We start from the raw sequence: 26,191 nt of genomic DNA on the forward strand, positions 1-26,191 counted from the left end.
TTTAATGCCACAGGAATAGAAAGATTTAGCTGCTCATCATGTAAGCATAAAATGCCAAGCTTTCACCAACATTCTTGCGGTAATAAGCATCTAAAGAATGCTTCTTGACTTCATAGTATGCTTATGTAACCATACATTCTTAGCACATGACACAATGAAATTACATGCATGTGCCCGCTACGAGTCTGATGCTGAAAAGAGCCTCAACCTAGGTGTCCATTCTTGTGATCACCAAAAATTACACTTACAATTAACTGTGGTGCAAATGACAGGAATTATCACTCTAATTATTGGACCTGGTTTTGCTCATAAATTCTGTCATTAGAAATATAAATTCTCTAGGTCATGATCACCATTATTTGTACCTGAAAAATTGAAGGCAATAGCTGAAAGAACAGCCCATAACATAAAACAGTGTTACCAGCTTATAATTACTAAGGCCCAGATCCCTAACGTATTTATGTACCCAACTCCTATTGATTTAAATGGAAGTTAGGAACCTAAGTACCTTTGTGAATCTAATTGTCTGGGGTTAGGAAGGCCATTCTCATATGGGCAGGTTCAGTCAGTCTCCTTAGCTACTGCTCAGCCACACTATCTGCCCTTACCCACAAACCCGCTGGGTCACCAGGGAGATGCCTACACCTCTCCCTGATCTAAATCCCAAACTATTCCATATAACAATCAGTGGAGGGATGGGAATAGGGAGGTAGAGTACAACTCTGCCTCTAGTGAGGGGGTGATGTTTGACAGATGCAGAGGTTCTTCCTTCTCTCAGGATTCACATCACCTTCTATAGCTGCAGGTCTCAGGTGGACCACACCACCCCTGGAGATCTGGAACTAAAATATTCAAGATCTGGACTCACAAGCTTTAGTAGAGCTAGTAGGATACAGATCTATATTTCCATTTTCAATCTGTTCTCAGCTTTAGTTTATTAAGAGTTCTCTTGGTCAAACAGCTCATAATGTGTTTGCTCTTGCCTCTCTTCTATTTTCCAACACATTCCCTCTCCCCTCTCGCTTTCCTCTCTTTCAGTGTTCCAGAAGCTAATTTAATGGGTGTACTAGACAAGGCTTCAGTTATAGGAGTTTATGGGTTTGCAGTGTAGTTGTTTGGACGTGCTGCCTGTAACCTGTTCAAAAAATGCGTGACTCTAGTGAGTAACCTAATCGTCTAGCTTATTAAATGCCTGATCAGTCCATGTATGGCCACAGCAGTTTTTGGACTATAATTACAGTTACATTAATATTGCTGCTGAAGGATGTGTAACTACATAAGTGTTCTACCGCCACTGAACTATGGGTTTTTTGCAGTGGTGCATGCCTAGGGGAGGAGAATGGAGCTTTCCAGCAGAGCACATGGCAAAGGGAGACAAAGTCTGACTTAAGAAAGGGTGCTGCTCTGAGCAGTGGGTTGCCCAGTACCACAGCAATGACGAGCTTGCAAGAATAAGGGTGCAGGAGGGACTAACAGACCTCTGACACACAGAAGGGGTGAAATCAGACTAGTGGAGGATGCGTCTCATGTCTTTTGTTATTTTTGAAAGCTCTGTAACTCTCTAGTGCTTTTAGTAAGTGACTATGGTTAAGAAATTCCTTGACTAAGCCTGTGTTTCTTGCTTTCCTGCCATATTGCCCCCACAGGATAGGCACTAACTTACTCAGATCCAGGGGGGTGCTCGACCGCCACTTCACCCCTTCCCTGAAGCCCCACCTCTTCCTGCCCCTGCTCCTCTCCCTTCCCCCCTTACCCCCTGCAGTTCCTCCCGCACACCACTGAACAGCTGTTCCACAGTGGGCGGGAGACACTGGGAGGGGAGAGGCTGATTGGCGGGGGGGGAGGGGAAGGCGCTGATCCATGGTGCTGCTGAGCACTCACTATTTTTTTCCTTGGGTGCTCTAGCCCATGGAGTCATCGCCTATGCCCAGATAACCATAGCCTAGAAGGGAGTCTGATGGAACATAAGGAACTTGGGGAGCCTCAGGAAGTCTGAGGCGCTGGTTTCAGCATCTAGAGGGGCTAGATCGTGGAACCCCATGTCCCAAGGAAGGCTTCAGACAAGAGATGTGAGTCTGGGAGAGATCCAGAGCTAGGAACAGGAACTAGACTCTACCTGGACTCTGTTGATTTAGAAGCACAGGGGAACTGGCCATCTGATCTATTTTTGCATCAGACTAATGACAATTCAGAGGGGTCTTGGGCCAAGCTGTAACAATCTATGGGCTTGATTCTGCTCTTTCACCAGCATGTCTCCACTGACTGCAGTAGCATTACCCCTGATTAGCACCACTGTAAGTGAGATTAAATTAGGCTTCATACTTTTGTGCAATATGATTGGTGGGAGAGAGCACAGAGGCTTGATGGTTAATGGGGAATCTGTGATGGATGCTAAAAAACAATATTTTGGTGCCTGTTTGCAATAACAGACGTTTTGTATTTAATGTCTTTTTTTCTTACTTTTTTTAAAGGAAAAACTATAAAGGGAAATAAGGAATAGAAGTAGGTGTTTGAGCTTGTGCCAGTGATTGACAGTGGATTCTTCATGTTCTGCAAAGTTATATTTATTATTACTATACACACGAATTAGGAAGATCAGAAGAAAACTTGCACCATAAATGTTAACTCAGCCAAATTGGACAGGGCCAAAATGTTAACATTTGGGTGCCTAATGTTAAGTGTCTAAATTTAGGTTTTGGCACATAAGAAAAAGTGGTCTAATTTTTAGAAGTGCTGAGCATCTGCATGTCCTCTTGACTTCAGTGAGAGCTATGGACACTCATTCCCTCTGAAAATCAGGCCTCTTTTATTTAAGGCCTTGATTCAGCAAAGAACCTATGCATGTGCTTAATGTTAATTGGTGCCTAAGTGCCTAAGCATATAGGCTCCCACATATCTTTAGGCAATCACATTTGAAATTTTTCACTTAAGGTTTTTATTCGTGAGTGAAGCTTTGAGAGTATCATTGTTTTACAATTTTCTAATATAAAATTTCCATTTAATTAAAGAACACGGGGGTTTTATGAGACTTAGTCTAGGTAACCTCTTAATGGATATATGCCCTGAATGTGGAATATAGAGAAGGAAGATCATTGCATAATGTAACTGTTGGATGGATGATGCTCATTGTAAATGACTATTGCTGCCCCCAATCCACCCTCTGAATTCATCATTCAACAAAAGACTGCCTCGCTTTGTGAATAAATGTCTTCCTCATCTTCTAAAGATAGCAATTAAATTATACTGTTGTATTTTTCTTTTTAGAAAATGGAGATCCAGCCCAAGCAATAGAAGGGGAACATAAACTTTGGCAAATTATAATTTATATTTAAGTAGACGGTCAGGTAATATAGTGCCTGATCCAAAGCCAGTTGAAGTCAATAGGGTGTATTTCCATTGATTTCAATGGGCTTTGACAAACAAATAATAAGCTATCCAGACCAAAAAAGGCCCAATCCTGAAAATTATGTATGTTGAATTCCCATTAATATCAACAACTACTTTGCAGAGTCAGAGTCAGAATTCTTTAGACCAATGCAGTCTGGTCACATGCTACACATCACAAAACCAGGGCCATGGGACTGGCGAAGTGCAGATGCACAAGTGGGGGGCATTAGAAGGTGCAAGAAGTCCATGAGACTCTACACTTGGGGCAACCACATTGTGGCTGGGGAACACGGAAACAGTGCCACCACAGAACACTTTCTAGTTTTTGTGAAATCCTACCCTTCTCCCTACATTTGGAATATAATTATCGTATTCACCCAAATAGCACAGTCTTTGGAGTCAGTTCTGCCCTCACTGAAATTTAATACCAAAGCTTCTATTGACTTTAGCAGAAAAAGGGCCAGTCCTTTATCATTGCAAACGGCTGTCTTTGTACTCCCGTCTTTTGCTCTGAAAACATAAGACATAACATGAAAGACATTGAGGCACTGAGACAATTGGTCTCATATCTCTTAGGAATACCCTGAACGAAGTCTGTAGTGATTCCTTGAGTGAAGAGAAAAATTTTACAGCTGAAAATGTTTTAGAGAGACTTTCCACTTAAAATGCTAACCTCTGTATTTTACATTTTAATGGTACACTAATGTTGAATTAAAATGGAATCCCTATGGTAATGTACCATATCTAAATCAATACTCCATAATTAGTGTCATGAAAATGAATATTAAAAGATATAGTAGCAATGGAATATACCAAACAAGGAGGGTTTTTAGTGAAAAAAAGCCTTTGGTATCCATTAACTCATGCCTGACTAATGCTAAATTACAGCCAAATATCTGGAAAATACTTGTGAGAGCCACATTAATGCCCACAAAATGTATCCTAATTAGCGCTATTATGATAAATGCTGAAAGAATTCATTATGACTGAAGGCTTCTAATAGAAAGTTGCCCATAAGCTGCATCTTAACAAACTCTTCCATTATCGCCAACACAATAATGACTGCTGCCCGCGCAATTACTATCACAAAGCTGCAGTTTAAAAGCGTACATTAACTGTGACCAATCCCCTTCGTAAAAGTCTGCCAATGATTGATGTCTTCTCTTTTTTGCCAGACATGCCTTTATAACAGCCTACTTGCTACCAGAACTTGGCATCCACATCATGCCTTGTTTTATTCACGTAGGTCCTGATTAAGTAGCAAAGTGCTTAAGCACATGCTGAACCTAAAACACATTTAAATTCAGATGACTTCAGTTAAACAAAGGCTTACGTGCTTTGCTGAATTGAGACAGCTGAGAAGGTGAATACCATTCCAGTATGCCCAGTTTTGTTCTATTTCATGGAGTCGGAAGATGTCTTGACCCACTTAGGACCAGAGTCTGTGCTCAGCTATAGTGGTGTAAATTTGGAGTAACACTGTAATACTCCAAATTTACACCACTGTAGCGGAGACTAGAATCTGGATGAACACCACTGATACTGAAATCAGACTTTGGCTCAGAGACTGTGAATAGAAAATGCCTATATTCAGGACATAATATAAATATAATTGCATTACATTTTTTTTCTGAAAAACTAAAACCAAAACCCTGCTAAATGGGTTTTCTCTTGGCCTCTTATACCTAATAAGAACCAGGTAATATACAGTTTGTCAGGGCAAATGATTAAAGATGTGCCCAAACACTGAGTAGTTATGTTAAAATAAAGTGTGCTCATTTAGAGCTGTAACAGTTAAAAGTTCGTGACATTTTCATGCATTTAAAAATAGTTTGCCTAATTCTCCTCTTTTGCTGATTTTACACTATTGGTGCAACTGCCTAGACCTCAGTGGAGATGCTCCTGATTTAAGCCAGTATAAGAGAGGAAAAAAACAATCAGGTCCACAGAGCAGGTTGGTCTGTTCTGATCACTTGCTAAGCCATCTTAATTATTGTGTGTTGGCATTTCTGCAATTCCTGGGTCAAATTCATCCCTGGCGCAATTCCACTGAAGTAAAGGAGTTATACCAATGAGGAATTTGGCTTCATCTTCCTTATGCCTCATGGTATTTTAGTCCGGATGAACTGCTAGTAGAATATGCTCAGAAAAGTGCTTAAGTTGATTCCCAGCTTTAAGGAAGGGAGAGGGCTAAGAGCCCATTCCTGCAATGCTCTGAGCGTCACAGTTTCCACTGACTTCAGTGGCAGCTGATTGGAGAAGCTTAGAGGATTAGGGGTTCCTTAGTCTCACATCAGGAAAGCACCCCAAATCAGAACAGCACTTGCTTAATTTAAGCATAAGCTTAAATCTCATGAAGTCAACAAGACTTAGGCATGTCTTTAAGTGTTGTCCTGAATAGGAATCTGGGTTCTGAATCACCTTCCCAGGGCAACATCGTCTGTCACTGAGCATGTACGTGGGTTGCAGATAGTATAACACTCTCCAGATATGGAGGGTAGCTGCATTATAAGCAAGGAAACCTGCCAAATAAGCTATCACGGATAATCTGATGGCAGTACCAACAGTGCATGGTGGAGAAGCAGGTGGCGCTGCTGCCCCTTTAAAATGCCACAGATGCGCAAAGACGGTACAGGACATGGTGAATATAGGGCAATTTGAGATAAGCCTGCAGCCAATTACAACCTATAGGGGCATGCAACTGTCCTTCCAGAAGCAACTCTGGAAAGGTAGACGAATACCCTAGGCTATATTTGATGGTCACCTAAAGCAAGACATCCATGCTCATGGTGGCCAGTAAAAACAATGTAAAGACACACTGAAGACAAACTTGAAAGCAGTTCAGGTTGATCTCAGCAACTGGGAAGCAACAGCCCATGACAGAGCAAGGTGACAGGGGATTTGTCATGTCACCATTAACCACTTTGAAGCAAGGTACATTAACACCTTATGTGAAAAAACAAACAGCACAAAGCAAGGATACAACAGCCTGCAATGGCCATAAATTCTCTTGTCTGTACCCATGTAACGGTGTTTGCAACTCTTGCTTTGGTCTGACCTCACATATATGTTTATATATGTGTTTGCTGAATCCTCCTATGTGGACATCAGTTTGAGATGCATCATCATCCTTAAACAGAAATGGACTTAGACACATGGTTAAAGCTTTTGTGCATATTGTGGTGTCCTTTGTATCAGTCAAAATCCTCACCAACCCATTAGCTTTCATGCTGTTGTAAATTAGGCCTGTCTACACTACAAGCTAGGGGTGTGATTCCCCTGCTCATGTTAGCGCTCATTGAGCTAGCATGTGTATAAACAGGAGTACAGCCACAGTAGCATGGGTTGCAACAGTGGAGGCATGGCTGAGTTGTGCTGAGTGCACTCATTGGTTCCAAGCAGGTTTGTACTCGACATGGCTTAGCAGTGCCTCCACTGCCACTACCCATGCTACCACAGCCACACTGTTACTTATACTTGCACTAGCTACTATGTGTACATGAGCAGGAGACTCACACCCCTAGCTCGTAGTGTAGATATAGTCTTAATTTGTCAGTCTAACAAGTGTCATTTGCAAGTAAATATAGTAATGCCATGACATTTTCTTTGTAACCAGAAGGCACAAACAAGAATAGGAGATCTGTTCATTGTTTACATATATCCATTGCTCTGCCTGGCTTTTAATAGACTACAGACTTCACTTAACTATTTTCTTCCTTGTTTCATTGATGAATCATCTGTCATGATTTTTTAAAAAAAGGCAATTTACTAGTTTGCACAGCTTTTCTAGAAACAAAAAAATTGATGCACCCTGGTAATTTGTTGGAAAAATATTACAATGGGTCAAATTCATCCCCGGTAAACAGCAGAGATGAATTAGTCTGATACAGTAGATTTAGAAGACTATAAAATGTGGTTCTACTCTGAATGATTATGTAAAAACGGCACCTTCTTACTCAAGAGATCAGTTCCTTATGTGTATTAATCAGAATCATATTTGCTCATTTTACTGATAAAGTGAATGTTTACTGCTTTTTATTCCTATTAGGCCTGCAGAGAAAAAACATATCAGAAGTCCTGACTGAAGAAAGTGCAGTACTTAAACATGTACTTTAAATCCATCCATATTCAGGATAGCACTGAAAGTTATGCACATATCCTTAAGACCCTTTCTTGAACAGGGTCAGAGAAAAGGAGCAAATTCAATTCCTTCCCATAAGAGAAGCTGGTCAAAAAATTGGATTTTTTTCTGCAGAAAATGTCTTCTCATCAAAAAAATGAAAACTAACATTTTTTTACTTTTGGCAATTGCATACCAAAACATTTTCAGTTAAAAACTGGGAAAAAATAATCAGTTAATAGTGTTCTAATAAAAAGAAAACCAAATATTTTCATGGAAAACAGATCTTTCAGTGAAAATATTCCTTTGGTCTATAACACAACTTTCAGTCCAAAAGAAGTTTCAGTGGAAAATTTTTGGCAACTCTACCCATAATCCTCAACAGAATTATCTCTCAAGTTTCAGTTACACCACTACAGCACCACTGTATTGGCATTTTTAAATCAGCAGGTCCAGATAACTTGCATGCAAGAGTTTTAAAAGAGTTGGCTGAGGAGCTCACTGAACTGTTAATGTTGATTTTTCAATAAATCTTAGAGCATTGGGGAAGATCCAGAACACTAGAAGACAGCTAATGTGAAATTTTTTAAAAAGGGTAAACAAGATAATCTGGCGATCCTAGGCAAGATAATGGAATGACTGTCACAGGACACAATTAATAAAGTTATGAAAAACAGATCCTGTCAAACTAACTTGATTTTTTTAAAATCAGATTGCAAGTCTGGTTGATAAAGATAATAGTGTTGACGTAATATAAATAGTTTTCTATAAGGTGTTTGACTTTGTACCACACATTTTGATTAAACAAATAGAATAATATAAAATTAACAAGCCACATGTTATCATCATTGAGCAGGTATGTTTCTAGTGAGGTCCTGCAGGGGCTGGTTGTTCTCCCTTTGCTATTTAATGTTTTTATTAATGACCTGAAAGAGAACAAAATCATTATACCCACTGATTCTGATTCAATCTGGATTGGTTGATAAACTGAGCGCAAGCAACCAATATGCATTTTAAGATGGCTAAATGTAAATGTATACATCTAAGAACAAAGACTGTAGGCCATACTTACATGCCAGAAGATTCTATCCTTGAAAGCAGTGATTCTGATAAAGGTTTGGGGTATGTGATGGATAATCAGCTGAACATGAGCTCCCAGTGTGACACTGTGGCCGAAAGAGTTAATGTGATGTTTAAACAGGGGAATCTCAAGTAGGAGTAGAGAAATAATTTTACCTCTCTATTTGGCACTGGTGCGACGGTTGGTGGCATATTGTGTCCAGTTGTGGTGCCCTTAATTCAAGAAGGATGTTGATAAATTGGAGCGGGTCAGAGAAAAGCACTGACAATGTTGAAAGGATTAGAAAACCTGCCTTATACTGATTCACTCAATCTATTTTACCAAAGAGAAGGTTAAGGTGTGTCTTGATTACCTTCTACAAATATCTTCATGGGGAACAAATATTTAATAAGGAGGACTTCAGGCTAGTAGAGAAAGGTGTAACATCATCCCGTGGCTTGAGGTTGAAGCTAAACAAATTCAGATTGGAAATTAGATGTCAATTTACACTGGTGAGATTAATTAGCCACTGGAACAAGCTACCAAGGGTTGCGATGGATTCTCCATCATTGCCAAATTTTTATATCAAAATCGGATGTATTTGTTAAAGATCTGCTCTAAGGCTTATTTTGGGGAAGTTCTATGGCTTATGTTATACAGGAGGTCAGACTAGATGATCGCAATCGTCTCTTCTGACCTTGGAATGCATGAATGTATGAATGATTGTGTTTGAATAGGTATTATTGGTAGGAGGTTTTGGCCTCAAAAAACCTTTATTACTGGTTGTGATGTGTACAAAGAAAAAGACCCCAGCTTGACGCTCAGAGCCAAGGTTGAGTTTGCTGGGCCAGTTAGGAAAATAAAATTATTTTAATTTAACCTAAGCACATATAATATTGAAATCACCAAGAGCACAACAGAACAGCACAATGCCATTTTCACAGTCACTGTTAAGTGTAGAAACCCACTTTAAAAATGTTGAGATTTTACTGATGAGGGAATGGGGCTGCTTCTGAGCAGATTGAGTGGAAATACTTAACGTGCTTGGATAGTAACTTGACATGATGCATTCAAAATATGAATAGGGTGTGTGCTGCTCAAGTTATCATAACAGATTACTGAACATGAAAATTACTCCATGTTCAAAACGGGCTTAAGCCTCATCAAGGCAGCCACTACAGGATGAAAGTTTCTTTGTTTAAACAAACAATATTAATGACAGAAATTTGAGGAGAGGAAAGGAATTTGTGCTTTAACATCTGCTAGGGATGGGCAAACATGGTTCAAATACAATGAGAAATCGGTCTCCTGTACTTTCACCTAAATCTTTACATGAACGTGAACCAAACCTTTTGCCAGGGTTGGAAAAGTATAGTTAATATCCTTTTCAGACATCTTTCCTTGCTTCTTCATTCTAGCCAAGGATAGGAAGCTAACTCATATTTAGGTCTCAAAAATAAATGTGGCCTGGTTTTCAGAGATGCTGAGAAACCTGTAGCTCTCAAAACCCTTTAGCCAGGTGTGTATGACTAAAACAAAGGCTGGGTTCAATCCAGATAAGGATCCTTTTTTAAAATAAATAAAACTATGGCTCAACCAGCACCCACTCAGACCTATACCCCTATTTCCAGCTTTGAGGAGCTAAAATAAACCCTCCCTGGTCACCTTTGCAGGTCTTTTCTCCCCACTCACAAGCACTTTGGGAACACGGCACCATAAGTATCTCTTGATCCGGGGAAAAGAGAAAAAACAATCAAAAGAAATAAAACCCTGTGTATACTTATACATATATTCTGACTAGGGGTCCTATAAAGGTAGCCAGCCAGTCAGGCAGCAGCATAGACAGCTGCAGTGGCACAGGAGCCAGCAAACAGAGCTGTAAACAGGGGAGTTTGAGTGGGAGTTTACAGGGGGAGATTGGGGGAAGACTAAGAGAGGCAGGCAGAGGAACACACAGGCTACTGAAGGGAGTGTGCGGTGTTCTAGCAGCGTCTTGGTGCTTGTTGAGGGTTTGTTTTGCTGTGGGGGTTGGTGTTTTGGGTTGGTTTGTGTTTCTCAGATTTACAGGATTTAGGTGGGAAGCCTATGACAGATACAGAGTCAGCAGTTGTAGTGACCCAAGCAGTGGAAGACACAATGAAGATGACTGGATGTGGAAGCTGCAGCATGTACATGATCCTGGAGGAGGTACCTGAAAAGAGTTTTGTCTGCATGAAGTGCTACCTGATAGAGCTGATGGAAGAAAAGATCCGAGGATTGAAGATGCAGGTGGAAACTCTTGTCGAGTTTAGAAGGGGGTTTGAGTGGATGATGGAGTAAAGACATGATGAGGCTGGGTGAGGAAAGTGGACAGTGGAAGCATGTGACTAAGCAAACCAGGCAGAGGAAAAGATGGGCTAGTGAAGGAGCAATAGAGCTCAGGAACAGGTTTGCGGAGTTGGAAAATGAAGAAGGGGCACAGCAGGTGGTTGCTGAAGGTGCAAGGGCAAGGAAGAAGAGAAGAGCAGCTAGCCCTATAAAGAGAAGAGACAAGTCAATGGAGATGACACCAAACATGAGCCCCAGGAGGATACGGGATGGGTTGCAGAGGACTGCAAGGGTGAATAGGAATCGAGAGGACTTGCAGCCAAAGGGAACGGGATAGACCGCAGAATTGCACCATCACCAGGAAAAGGCAGGTCTACGTGATTGGGGACTCCTTACTGAGAATAGACAGGCCTGTAACCAGAACTGATCCAGAGAACAGAAGGGTGTGCTGTCTGCCGGGTGATAAGATACGGGATGTGGACCTGAGGCTGAAGAGGATCCTAACGGGAGCGGGAAAGAATCCGCTGATAGTCCTTCATGTGGGAACAAATGATATGGCTAGATTCTCGCTGGAACGTATCAAGGGAGACTATGCCAGGCTGGGGAAGACACTTAAGGAAATCGAAGCTTAGGTGATCTTCAGTGGGATTCTGCCTGTTCCTAGAGAAGGGCAACAAAGGTGTGACAAGATTATGGCAATCAACAGATGGCTCAGGCAGTGGTGCTATAAGGAGAGCTTTGGGATGTATGGCCACTGGGAAGCATTCATGGACAGAGGACTGTTCTCTCAGGCTGGACTTCACCTGAGTAGGGAGGGAAATAGACTTCTAGGATGGAGGCTGGCATAACTGATTAAGAGAGCTTTAAACTAGGAATTGCTGGGAGATGGTTGGGAGATGTCCAGGTAACCTCCATGCTGGATTTTAACATCGAGAGGGAAGAAAACAAAGCAAGAAAGGATACTGTCATGGGTAGGAGAATGGACATACGGAGGAAGGGAACTGTAGATACAATTCTAATACGTGATACTGGTGATAGGATGTCTGGGCCTAATCGTGTAAAGAATGTGAGTGAACCCAAACAGCAAGAATTAAGATGTTTATACACCAATGCAAAGAGCCTAGGTAACAAAATGGAGGAACTAGAGTTACTGGTGCAGGAAGTGAAACCGGATATTATAGGGATAACAGAAACATGGTGGAATAGTAGTCACGACTGGAGTACAGCTATTGAAGGGTATGTGCTGTTTAGGAAAGACAAAATAAAGGCTAAGGTGGTGGAGTAGCATTGTATATCAATGATGAGGTAGGCTGCAAAGAAATAAGAAGAGATGGAATGGATAAGACAGAGTCTGTCTGGGCAAAAATCACATTGGGTAAGAAGTATCAGAGGGGCATCCGAAGAAGTGGGTATTCACCCACGAAAGCTCATGCTGCAAAACGTCTGTTAGTCTATAAGGTGCCACAGGATTCTTTGCTGCTTCTATTGGGTAAGAAAGCTACTAGAGCCTCCCCTGAGATAGTGCTTGGGTTGTGCTATAGACCGCCAGGATCTGATTTGGATATGGATAGAGACCTTTTTAATGTTTTTAATGAAGTAAATACTATTGAGAATTGCATGATCATGGGAGACTTTAACTTCCCAGATATAGACTAGAGGACAAGTGATAGTAATAATAATAGGGCTCAGATTTTCCTAGATGCGATAGCTGATGTAGTTGATGAACCAACAAGAGGAGATGTCATTTTAGATTTGGTTTTGGTGAGTAGTGAGGACCTCATAGAAGAAATGGTTGTAGGGGACAACCTTGGTTAGAGCGATCATGAGCTAATTTAGTTTAAACTAGATGGAAGGATAAACAAAAATAGATCTGTGATTAGGGTTTTTGAATTCAAAAGGGCTAACTTTAAAGAATTAAGGACATTAGGTAGGGAAGTGGATTGGACTGAAGAACTTGGGGATCTAAAGGTGGAGGAAGCCTGGAATTACTTCAAGTCAAAGTTGCAAAAACTATCAGAAGCCTGCATCCCAAGACAGGGGAAAAAATTCATAGGCAGGAGTTGTAGAACAAGCTGGATGAGCAAGCATCTCAGAGAGGTGATTAAAAAAAAAGCAGGAAGCCTACAAGGAATGGAAGATGGGAGTGATCAGCAAGGAAAGCTACCTTATTGAGGTCAGAACATGTAGGGATAGAGTTAGAAAGGCCAAAAGCCATGTAGAGTTGGACCTTGCAAAGGGAATTAAAACCAATAGTAAAAGGTTCTATAGCCATATAAATAAGAAGAAAACAAAGAAAGAAGAAGTGGGACTGCTGAACACTGAGGATGGAGTGGAAGTTAAGGATAATCTAGGCATGGCCCAATATCTAAACAAATATTTTGCCTCAGTCTTCAATGAGGCTAATGAGGAGCTTAGGGATAATTGTAGAATGACAAATAGGAATGAGGATAAGGAGGTAGATATTACCACATCCGAGGTAGAAGCCAAACTCGAACAGTTTAATGGGATGATATCTGGGGGCCCAGATAATCTTCATCCAAGAATATTAAAGGAACTCGCATATGAAATTGCAAGCCCATTAGGAAGAATTTTTAATGAATCTATAAACTCGGGGGTTGTACTAGATGCCTGGAGAATTGCTAACATAGTTCCTATCTTTAAGAAAGGGGAAAAAGGTGATCCGGGCAACTACAGGCCTGTCAGGTTTGACATCTGGAAAAAAAATGGAAAAAAAATTGAAGGAAAAAGTAGTCAAGGACATTGAGGTCAATGGTAATTGGGACAAAATACAACATGGTTTTACAAAAGGTAGGTTTTGCCAAACCAACCTGATCTCCTTCTTTGAGAAGGTAACAGATTTTTTTAGACAAAGGAAATGCAGTGAATCTAATTTACCTCAATTTCAGTGAGGCATTTAATACAGTTCCACATGGGGAATAATTAGCTAAATTGGAAAAGATAGGGATCAATATGAAAATTGAAAGGTGGATAAGGAACTGGTTAAAGGGGAGACTACAACAGGTAGTACTGAAAGGTGAATTGTCAGGCTGGAGGGAGTTTACTAGTGGAGTTCCTCAGGGATCGGTTTTGGGACCAATCTTTTTATTACTGACCTTGGCACAAAAAGTGGGAATGTGCTAATAAAGTTTGTGGATGACACAAAGCTGGGAGGTATTGCCAATACAGAGAAGGGCCGGGAATCATACAGGAAGATCTGGATGACCTTGTAAACTGGAGTAATAGTAATAGGATGAAATTTAATAGTGAAATGTGCAAGGTCATGCCTTTAGGGATTAATAACAAGAATTTTTGTTATAACCTGGGGAAGCATCAGTTGGAAGTAACAGAGGAGGAGAAGGACCTCAGAGTATTGGTTGATCACAGGATGACTATGAGCCGCCAATGTGATATGGCTGTGAAAAAAGCTAATGCAGTCTTGGGATGCATCAGGTGAGGTATTTCCAATAGAGATAAGGAAGTGTTAGTACTGTTATACAAGGCACTGGTGAGACCTTATCTGGAATACTGTGTGCAGTTCTGGTCTCCTATGTTTAAGGATAAATTCAAACTGGAACAGTTTCAGAGACAGGCTACTAGGATGATCCGAGGAATAGAAAACCTGTGTTATGAAAGGAGACTGAAAAAGCTTGGCTTATTTAGCCTAACCAAAAGAAGGCTGAGGGGAAGATATGATTGCTCTCTATAAATATATCAGAGGAATAAATACCAGGGAGGGAGAGGAATTATTTAAGCTCAGTACCAATGTGGACACAAGAAGAAATGGATTTAAACTGGCTATCAGGAAGTTTAGACTTGAAATTAGACAAAGGTTTCTAACCATCAGAGGAGTGAAGTTCTGGAACAGCCTTCCAAGGGGAGTAGTGGGGGCAAAAGACATATCTGGCTTCAAGACTAAGCTTGATAAATTTATAGAGGGGATGGTATAATGGGATAGCCTAATTTTGGCAATTAATTTGTCTTTGACTACTAGCAGTAAATATGCCCAATGGCTTGTGATGGGATGTTAGATGGGTTGGGATCTGAGTTACTATAGAGAATTCTTTCCTGGGTGCTGGCTGGTGAGTCTTGCCCACATGCTCAGGATTTAACTGATCGCCATATTTGGGGTTGGGAAGGAATTTTCCTCCAGGGCAGATTGGCAGAAGCCCTGGGTTTTTTTCGCCTTCCTCTGCAGCATGGGGCACGGGTCACTTGCTGGAGGGTTCTCTGCACCTTGAAGTCTTTAAACCATGATTTGAGGATTTCAATGGCTCAGACACAGGTTTGATACAGGAGTGGGTGGGTGAGATTCTGTGGCCTGCATTGTGCAGAGGTCAGACTAGATGATCATAATGGTCCCTTCTGACCTTAAAGTCTATGATTCTATGATACAAGAAAATGAACAAGCAAAATAAGTGCATCTGATAAGCTTCACAGTTTCTATTGGTATAATGGTGTCTTATTGTTCTATTGGTATAAAATTGTCTGACTTATGAAGGTCCAGAATGCCACACCCTCCTAAAAACCCCACTCAACGATCCAATTATACTTAGGGGTAATCAAGGGATGACTCTTGTCCCCAGGGCTTCTCCACTGCTGAGAGAATCTTTTCACCATGTCCCATTCCAATGTGCAGTCCCCTGGTCCAGTACTGTCTATGCTTCTGTTGTCAGCTCAGCACCACTGCTGGTTCAGTTAGACCTCACTGCAAGATCAGCTCTGTGCTGCTACCACTTCTGCCAACTGGCAGATTTTCTCCACAAAAATCTTCAGGTAGGGAACCTGTGACAAAACAGCCACCTTGGACAAAATTCCTGCTCCTTTTGGCTAACCCACCTCACAGAGCTTCCCCTCTCCCCGCCCCGGCTGAACTTTGTTACCAAACTGAATTCCACTGTGTATAAATTCAGGGTGACCCAATCACTGTATAATTTCTATGCCCTTTTGTGAGTACACTTTCTTGAACTCTGTTTATAACATGTTCTCTATCTTTTAATGAAGGATCATATTCTTATCTTTCTAATGGGCTCTGCTCCAAAGCAGCAGTCTGCAGACACAAATTCATGCTCAGCAGAGAACAAGAGGGGAAAGCTGTGTCCCAGAGATGAGGAGCTCTGTCCTAGGGAACAGGGATTCTGTCTCAAGGTCCTGCTTTGCTCTGGGTTTCACACTTGGAGATTCTGCCTTGGTTGGAGGAATCTGCAGGACTAGTCCAGATTGAACCAGACAGATTTGCAACAACAGAGGCGGAGCTGATTGAGGACTAACTGGGCCAGTAGCGGCACAGAAGTGACTTCACAGTGACTTCACAGTGTGGAGCGGTGGCAGCAGCAGCAGCAATGAGCTGATTTCACAGTGTGTTGAGCCACCCACCAGGGGCACCTGAAAAAAGGTTTACACCTGTGTTTAAGGATGCTTTCCTGAACTGGGGTCTTAATCTCTGTGTCACAGTTTCAGTCATCTGTAAATAGGGATAATAATGCATTGACCTCACAGAGGTGCTGTAAGGTTCATCTAATTAGAATTTGCAAAGTGTTCAGATCCTTAGATGGAAGGAAGCTACAGAAGTGTAAAGAACTATTTTTTTTATTATTTAGAAATTCATCCATAAACATGCCAAAACAGATGTGCCTTCCTCTATGCACCCCGCATCACTGAACCATAGTGAATCGTCAGATGAAATCAGTTCCAGATTGTGCCTGCAGACATGGTAAGGACTGCATCAGATCTCAAGACAATAACAGTATTTTCATGGTACTTCCCAAAGCTCGATTGAATAACTTTAATTGTAATTACCCATGTTTGCAAATGCTTGAATTGGTTGAAAAATCCCTAAAAAACTGAAATTATTTATTAGTTTTTTTAAAACTCATCGACTTTTCATTTTTCAGAAATTTCTGCTGAATTCATCATATTTTTTCCGTATTCAAAGTAAGTTACTTTCAAACATGAACATATTTTCATTTCCAAATCAAAAACTTAAATTAAAAAAAAAAAGTGTTGGGAAAAATTGCACCATTGGACTATACTAACCAATCAAAATTGTCATGTAAAAAAACCCAGCCCAAACCAAACCAAACCAAAAAACACTCATTAAAGACAACAACTGAACTTGAAAAAAAAGAAAGGTATGAGAAGCAGTGACAGAACACAGAAAGGAGTTTTGTAACAGCACACACACATAAAAGAGAAGATAGATATGAGAAGGGTGCCTGAAGTTGACAATCACTTAATTAAAAAGACAGATAATGAAAAATAAAGGACAGAAATAAACAGACTAATTTTTTAAATTATACTTTATGTTAAAAAATAGTCTGTAGAATAATCTACCAAGGAAATAATCAAAATATCATCATTTGAAACACTTAAAAGTGAACAGCAAAATGCACTGGAAGAGTTTTGTATGGAAATGTATTATGCAAGGAGGGGCAAATACATCTTTATCAATAATCATATGTGAAATACTGTTTTCAAGGGATGGATAAACAAAGGGGAATTCAAGGGTTTTGAACTTCCAATTATTTTTGAGTTTTCAAAACTCTTGAGTTCATAGTTGTTTCCCCCTGCAATTTAAACATTTCCTCCCTCTGTCCCTTCCAACCCTATGATAAGCAGATTTTAAAAAAAAATCTCACTACAGTGTATCTTGTGCTACATATTAGAGGCACAAGATAGCTTGTCACATGGAGTATTATAGGCTGGTAGACTTGTCTGTTGTTAAGATTGCTCAGTGGGATTATAGGTCCCTGTTTTCAGTTGCTTATGACTTTGACAAACTTTAACCATTTAGTTTAAAACTTTTCCATGCTGGCTGTGTGTCTTAGACTGATTTTGGTTGTGGTGTGTGCATATATTATTTGGCTGGGGTTTTTGTGGATGTGGAGCAAGGATTTGAACATGGGAAGTGCCTGAGTCCAAATGAAAACTAGTGTCAAAACCCTGAAGTTTTTTGCAAAATGGATTTCTTGTTTTCCAGTCAGTCCTACTAAGTATGTGCTTACTGTTACGCATATGCTTAAGTACTTTTCTGGATCCCAGACAGAGGTCTCAGCACCTTGCATGACTGAGCCCCAAATGACCAAATTTTGTTTTGTGAGCATTTGTATTCAGAAACACATCTTTACATATGTATTATCAAATTTGATCCAGGCCATAACTTTACTATTCCCATGCATGCACACAACTGTTCTCCATGAAAAGGGTGAAATTCCAGCCCCAGGGTAAAAGTGTACATTTCCATGCATTTGCCACAAGCAGAAGTTTGCCATTTTTCCCCAACAAAAGCAGCTTTTCCTAGTAAGGGGTCGTTTTCTAGCGTCCTATGAGATGTGTCTCAATTTTACACAGAATTCTTAAAACAGAAACAAGAAATTATTTCACTGTGTCACAAACCCAAATTATTTTTCCAATTTCACCAGGACTGTAGTTTGTCACACAGTTCTTGTAAACTGGTCTGGAGCCTGGAAGCCTCCGCAATAAAGGCTTCAGACACATCTAGACTCTATTAAACCTCAACCACCTTGAAGGATGGATTTCAAGAAGCAATTTGTACCTCGGGGAAGACTATGTGTGCTCAGAGTGGAAATATGAAGCACAGCACAACTACATAAAACACCAAAAGGAAACTATATGAAATATGCAATCCCTTGGAGAGAGAAACATGTTTCTCTTTGTGTTGATCCACCATCCTTGGTGGTAGCTTCCAAGTTCTTTTCCAAAAAGTGTCTGTCCCAACAGCACTTTTTGGGCATAGTTCTCTTTTACATTAAGGCTACTTTAAGTCTCCTTTACACTACCAGACTTGTAAAAAGGTTATATTTTTACAACACTGCTAGACCAGTATAAAATTGCCTTTGGACAAGTCTACACTAGAAACGCTGTAGCACTTTGATGAAGATGCTCTAAGAGCCAATGGGAGGGAGCTCTCCCATTGGTTTAGTTACTCCACCTCTACGAGAGGCAGGTGGGAGAAGCGCTCCCGTCAACATAACGCTGTCTACATGGGGTTTAAAGTTGGTATAACTCAGGAGTGTGAAAAATCCAGGGTTCCCTTATGCAACCCTGACCTTATTATAATCCCACCACCACATTTCTTTCCGATCATCTCCCTTATCTATAAACAAACACTGTGCTTAATTATAAATAGTATAGCACATGACAAAAATAACATTATCCATTGACTTGAGGCAAAAGCAAATGATCCACTCTCCAATAAACTTATAATCCACACCTTACAACACTGAAGATTGCAAGTGGAGTCAATGTATGAGCATTCCCCCTTCCTCCAGGCTGATTTTGATTGCCACCTACTTCACAACTGTCTTTTTTTCCATTGGCTTAGGTATTCACTCTTTTTTTCCCCCCTCTGCAACTCCAGATTCTTCCTTATGTAACCTTGATCCCCTTTATTCTGTCTATGCTACTGCATCTCACTTTCCCTCATGACACCAAATGTGAATTAATCCCAGAGGTGACATTCTCACATAAACTAAAATTATTCTAGCAAAATCCTAACATTGTGCTCTATAGCAGAGGATGCTTCTTACTTCTAGTGATGCTCTCACAACTTGCTGGAACCTGTCAGTCTGGTCTCCCTATTATTACTTCCACTTTGAATTTACACAGGAATTAACTTGCTTGTTGATTTCCTATTTGCTCTTCAGTGAGGTTACTGAGCTGCAGCTGTGATACCTATCCTGACTCTGCCCCATCCTTTACAACATACACACATCCCCAACTGCTGGGTCTTCGAGGTCCTACCACACAGAGCTTTCAAACAATGCTGGTTAAACAGATGCTCAAACGGCTCTAAAATCGCTAGCTCTAGCACGGGATACATTCAGATCACCAGTTAGTGCTTTGTTCACAGCCACTCACAAGTCAATTTAAAAATAAAATAAAATAAAATAAACATCCAAATCTGCAGCATTGAAGATGGAACTCAGCTGTCTTCTACCTCCCTATTTCACTCCGTGATCACCTAATAGTGAGCAATGGGGCACACTACACTTTAGAAGAGGCTGAAGAACTATGTTGTTATAAACGGGCCAGTTCTGGTAGATGCTTAAGATTGCACCTTCTTCTCCAAGAGCTAGATTCACAAAGAGGAATAAAGGTCAGTGTTGCAGCATCTAACTTTTGGGTACCGTCCTGCCTAATCGAATCCACAGCCCTGAGTTAGGTGCCATATGCAATGCAAGGGGAGACTTAGGCACCTAAGAATGGGATTCACAAGAGCAGCACACTGAGCAAGGGAACACCTAAGCTAGTTAATAGGCAATTGTGAGGAGAAGGGTGCAGCATATGTCCCACCACTCCAAGGAGTTTAGGCACCTAAGTGGGTGAGAGGGAGGTACTGGTCTCCTCATTTTGGATGCATAGCTGGGAACCTACTCCTGGAGCTATGTGCCTAAGACCTTTCCCACAAAAAATTGAGGTAAAGGAGGTGCTGCCCCCAAATGCTCTTTATCATGGGGCTAAAGCATTCACCTAGCATGTAAGAGACCCAGGTTCAAATCCAATCTCGTTGATGTGGAGGAAGGATTTGAATCCATATCTTCCATTGTTTGGGAGAGTGCCCTAACCACTTAGCTATGGGATATTTTGGGGTTTGCCTCTCTCAATCTCACCTGTTCAAACCATTCCATTTTGTATACATAATTAAACATTCAGGGGACCAGGATTTGAGTCTCCCCACCCTAGCTGGGTGCCTAAACCACTGAGCTATAGAGCCATTCTCATGCTTTCTTTTGTCCAATGAATTATTACCAAAGGTTAATGGGTACTATTACCACTATCACCTCCTCCTCCAGTTGTGCTTTGCATAGGGCCTGATCATAGAATATCAGGGTTGGAAGGGACCTCAGAAGGTCATCTAGTCCAACCCCATCCTCAAAGCAGGCCCAAGCCCCAGACAGATATTTGCCCCAGATCCCTAAATGGCCCCCTCACGGATTGCACTCACAACCCTGGGTTTAGCAGGCCAATGCTCAAACCACTGAGCTATTCCTCCCCCGCAAGTCACTTAGGCAGCTTCTAGGAATGTCTATTAAATCAGGCCCTGCAAACAAGCTTGGAGGAGAGGAAGAACCTACTTTGAGGATCTCATCAGAGTTAAGGTGTGAGATAGGCACCAGATGTCAAGACTTAAGTGGCTACACACATGCCTACTGGCAGATTTTTAGTCACATAGACTACTGGTGGAGAATTAGGCACCTACAGGGTTATGTGGTAGCTGAGGAGGAGAGCTAAGGGACTGAATTTGGACTTGGATGCCTGAAGTGGCCAATAGGTGCCTACATCGTTTTGTGGATCTAGCTTCAAGTGACTTCAGTCAGAGTGCTTATCCAGCCAGCCAAGTAATTATATCATGCCCATTGCTGTGGTATCTGAAAAATGAGGCCACTTTCCTGGAAAAAGTATTGCTGATTTATTTTTTTAAAATAATGTATTAGCTCAGCAAACTGTGTACTGGTGGTGGGGCCATCTGAATGAATTCCCCTTCTCGCTATGCACATATAATTTTTCTTTAAATGTCAGCAATTCTTCTTCTTCCAGGAAATCCCTTTTGCTCTTTTATTGCTTGTATGTGAGAAGATTTAAAGGAAAATCTGAGATATGTGTGTGTTTGTGTGTGTGTGTGTGTGTGTAAGCATTGCACGCTTTTACTGTGCTCTTACAATGGGTCCTCTCAAATCCCATTTAGACTTGTCTTACCATTAAAATATGGAAAACTGAGTCAAGCATTCTTGAAGTGAAAAGACAATGGCTTCCTGACATTGTACAGAAGACAGATCTTCATGTAGCAAACTTGCTAGAAGGAAACATGTCACTGAAAAGTTACACAAACATATTGCTAATTCTGCCACAAGTAACCTGAATGTATTCCTGAACACTTCTGACTGGTTTAATCCAAATCTTTCCAGAAAGTAAAACACCACAGAACTAAGCCACTCTCCTTTCCCATCAGACTGTAAAAGGGGGTTAGTAATTACCCAACTTTAAAACAACAGAGGGCTTGATCCTACAGATTGGAATGAATGCTTCCTGCAAGATGCGGAGGGCCCTCCACTCCTGCAGAAATCAATAGCAGTTGTGGCCATTCAATGCTTTGCAAGACTGGACCCTTAGAGATTTTGGATTACAAGTCCTGCCGAGTTAGAATGCTGGAAGATATCCGTAACCTCATAAAAGTGTTTAAAAAAATATGGTAGTCATCATGAGAAATGTCTGTTTACTTCCCAGTGAAGGAATTCAAGACAGTTTGGAGGAAATAGCACTTAATAACAGTGCTGCAGTTTTTACATTCATTGTGATATGAACTCAGCGTTTCTTGAGCAACTGCATGTTTTGGAAAAACAGGAATGCAGGGAGAGGTAAAATGTCTGTTCCTGCTCGAAATACCTGCTGGTCAGTACGGCAGAATTCCAGAAGGAATTTTGAGAACAGTTCTGCTGATCAAAACAAATTTAATTCCTTAAGGAAAGGGCAATAGGAAGTGGAGTCAGACGTTTTAGCACTTCGGAGAGCCAAGTATACATCATGCTTGGATTATCTTTTCTCTCTTATCCTCATCAATTAAATCTAACTCTGCAAGACTGGTTTACTACAGGAACACACTCAAGGATATATCATCATAATGATGTCCAGAGATTGATGCACATAGCTCCACACCCATTGATTCAAGATGAATAACCATGACAAATTCAAATAAACCGCTAGTGGCAGACAATTTGCAAACAGAAGAGGAGGCCAAATGTGTTGAATACATTGTTTGATGAGAATTATTCACTCATCTCTATTGACTATGTCTAACTTAGCTACTTGTATGGCCCCCATTACCGCCCTGTCTAAGCACCTCTCAGTCATTGATTGAATTTCTCCTCACAACACCCCTGTAAAGCAGGAAAGTTCAATTATTGCCATTTTACAGCTGGCAACTGAGGCAGAGTGATTACTTACCCCAGATCACAGAGGACGTCAGTGGTAGAGCAGGAAATTAAATCTAGGTCTCCAGATTCCAAGGCTAGTGTCCTAATTGCTGGATCATCTTTCCTCTCTTACACACAGCTCCTGCACACACTTAGGCCAGGTCTGCACTAGCGCATTTACAGCAGCACAGCTGTACCAATGCGCTTGTGTCGCTGTAAGGTCTCTCGTGTTGTTGCTCTGTGCCAATGGGAGAGTGCTTTCCTGCCAACATAGCACTGTGCACACTCCCACTTATGCCAGCATAATGTATATCATACAGGGGGGTGTTTTTTCAACACCCCTAAGCAACATAAGTTTTGACGACATCAGTGGTAAAGTAGAGATGGCCTTGCACACATGGATGACTTTACTGCTGTGAGTAATCCCACTGACACCAATGTCAAGTTAAGCATGCACATAAATGTTTGCAGGACCAGGGCCTTTATAGAGTCCCTGGGCATAAAAACCATTGACAGTGGCCATAAATTTATCACTACAACTTGCTGACTTTCAAATCATCTCTGCACCTTTTTGTGGCATATTCTTTTAGAATGTTAATAACGTATCCATTTCCTAGCTAACTGGCAAGTCTTCTTTTAGCTAGAAAAAGTAACTGAGTTTGAACTGGGCCTAGCTAACTCAAGCTAGCCTAGCCAGACCTAAACTCAACCACTTTCCCTGATTCAGATAGACGATGGGTAACGTCTTAGCACGATTATAGCAAGTCAAGTTGTAACTTAGACTCATGTTCACATTAACTAAGCTTGACCTAAACTCAACTTTTTCTAGTCAAGACAAGGGCTCAGATAGCACACGGTATAGGATGAGCCTGTTTAAATATTTGGCAGCTTGTAAACAAGCAGATCACAAACATCATCCCAGGAAATAATACCTGTACAGACTGGGGAACATATTCTGTTCTTACATACATATTGTGGAACCCCACCAATTCATGAATGGAACTAGGGACAACATTTGATCCTGAATCCAAAGCAACACTAAATCTGAAGCGGAAACTGTAAATGGCTATTTATTTTCATATTTAGATTTCACCTTGTTCTGGAACTAGTAAACATCTATTCTCTTCTAATTTTTGGTTGTTACTGTCTTGATTTTTTCCTGGTTTGTAATAGGTCTACTGGCATCAATAAAGATCCCGGGGATGGCAAAGTGGGGCAGGCTTTGTTTCTTTTTTCAAATAGAAGAAAGCTCACATGCTCAACAACCTTTCCACAGTTCCAGTATTTGAATAAACTATAACACTAAACAATGTGAATAAATATTACCATTTTTCCCATCTAAACTATCTTGGTATAATTTCTGATAGAGACGGAAACTGATAGTAAACTAATTCCTAACCACCTCGTGTCATCAGACCTGCCAATGCTATCGAAATGGGTCTGTAGAATCTCAAAACCATTTCATCATAGCTTTATTCCAACAACAACATACAAAGTTCAGTTTCTCTTCCTGATGCTGTGTCTCCCCTTCCTGCCATGCACCCTGCCAAGCTTAATTGCCTTACTTCCCTTGTGGTCTAATGTAGGGCCAGCTCTATCTCAGATATAATTAATATCAAGTAGTATTTGAATAGGTCAAACAAGTACGGAGATAGGAAGTACTGACACAGTATGTGATATGGAACATGCATTGCTAAAGGGAAAATTTAAAATATGTTGTGATTTCCTAAGGGAGCCCTTTCCTAGAGACATCATTCTCCGCAAAGGGGAGTCACTAAGAGGGAATTGTGGGGATCTGAAATATCATCTAGGAAGGTTTGTATTCAGATCCAACCTTTGTGTCAGTATAGCTGTGCATTGTATGAAGGAGGAGTATACCTCCATTTAATAACAACCTTTCCTAAGAAAAGCTCTGCTCCTTTTCAGGTACATTCATTCCCACTCTGTCAGCAGTACATGTATAGTATTTTGGATTATTTTTGCGCTGTTAAATATACATGGCCAACATTTTCAAACTTGGGGATGTAAAATTAGGCACCTCACCAGTCTGGTTTCCAGTGGCGCTGAGCACCCACAATGTCCAGCGATCTTCACAGGCTGCATTGTGACTTGGATGATTGCGATGGAATCACAGGTTGATGCTCTGGAACTGCTCTGTATGAAGTCAGCCAGGACTCTGGGGTGGCGTGACTCCCCTCAGGGCATGCTGTCCAGGACAAAGAGCGTCTTTGGCTATGGCCTCTCTGGGACTGATCTCGGAGCATTCAGCACCCATGTTCACACCGTACACTTCCCCTTGGTGGATCCACCTGGACAGGACCCCGGGCCAGATGCCCTGGACTCCCCCCTCTCCAAGTCCCCCACAGCAGACTGTCCAGCTTCCAGCAATCCGACCTCTGACATTCCCATTGCCCCTCCTCCTGGTCTTTGTCTTGCTTCCCGGGACAAAGTGTCACCTAGTTGCATCCCCCTCCTGGGTCTCAGGTTATGAACGGCACCATCCATTGCTTATGTGAGGGCAGCTGGAGCTGCCTCACTTGTTCCCGAGGGTCTCAGCAAAAGTCACACACCCTTATTCCCACCACCTAGGCACTGATGCAATACACAGGGAAACAGAGACACACACAGTATTCATGCAAAACAGTAAGACTCACATAGGTTCACGTACAACATAATAAGGAGGAAAAACCCACTTTGTCACAATGATACACTCACACAAGGGAATAAGAACTCCGCTCACACCTCTGCATGGGCTACTTGGAGCTAGACCAGGGATCGGCAACCTTTGGCACGCGGCCTGCCAGAGTAAGCCCCCTGGTGGGCCAGGCTGGTTTGTTTACTTGCCGCGTCCGCAGGTTCAGCCGATAGCAGCTCCCACTGGCTGTTCCAGGCCAATGTGGGTGGCGGGAAGTGGCAGCCAGCACATCCCTCAGCCCGCGGCACTTCTCACAGTCCCCATTGGCCTAGAGTGGCAAACTGTGGGTACCCACCCTCCCAGGAACAGGTGGAAGGAGAGTGGGCAGGAAGGGATGGAGAATGGGTTGAGCCTATCCCCTTCCCTCATCCTGCATGGGAGTGTCATTGTCTGCTGCTGCCGTGAGCCAGTAGAGCATTACTACCTCCCAGAGCTAACAGAAAGCAAGGGAGAAATCATCACTCAGAGGTTTGTCTCAGAGTTACAATTCTTCTTGAGGTCACTCCTAGGGAGGTGCAACTGATAGATGAGCCTTTTCTCACTTAAAGTCTCAATCCATCTCAATGGGAGCTCACCACCTCCAAGAGTTCACTTTAGTTTAGTTACCTAACTTTAGACACCATATTTGAAAAATTGGGCCTCATTCCCTGAAATGTAAAGAAAGGGAAAAGTACATTCAAGTAGTTAAATTG

General features: G+C 41.5%; 1 long non-coding RNA gene across 5 annotated transcripts in view; it reads left to right on the plus strand.

Annotated features, from left to right (window-relative positions):
• Positions 1-16,238: 16,238 nt before the first annotated feature.
• LOC120380109 overlaps positions 16,239-26,191 on the plus strand; it is a 31,539-nt gene continuing 21,586 nt past the window's right edge. For 2 of the 5 annotated variants that reach the window (XR_005587630.1, XR_005587633.1), the window contains exons 1-2: positions 16,239-16,372; positions 16,472-16,584. This is a non-coding gene — a long non-coding RNA (uncharacterized LOC120380109). Of the gene's footprint in view, positions 16,373-16,471; positions 16,585-16,765; positions 16,806-23,977; positions 24,084-26,191 lie in introns of those variants that run through there. The other 3 variants (XR_005587631.1, XR_005587632.1, XR_005587634.1) reach the window with 3 other exon arrangements.

The sequence above is a fragment of the Mauremys reevesii genome, linkage group 1 (genome assembly GCF_016161935.1).
Source record: "Mauremys reevesii isolate NIE-2019 linkage group 1, ASM1616193v1, whole genome shotgun sequence".
Lineage (NCBI taxonomy): Eukaryota > Metazoa > Chordata > Testudines > Geoemydidae > Mauremys > Mauremys reevesii.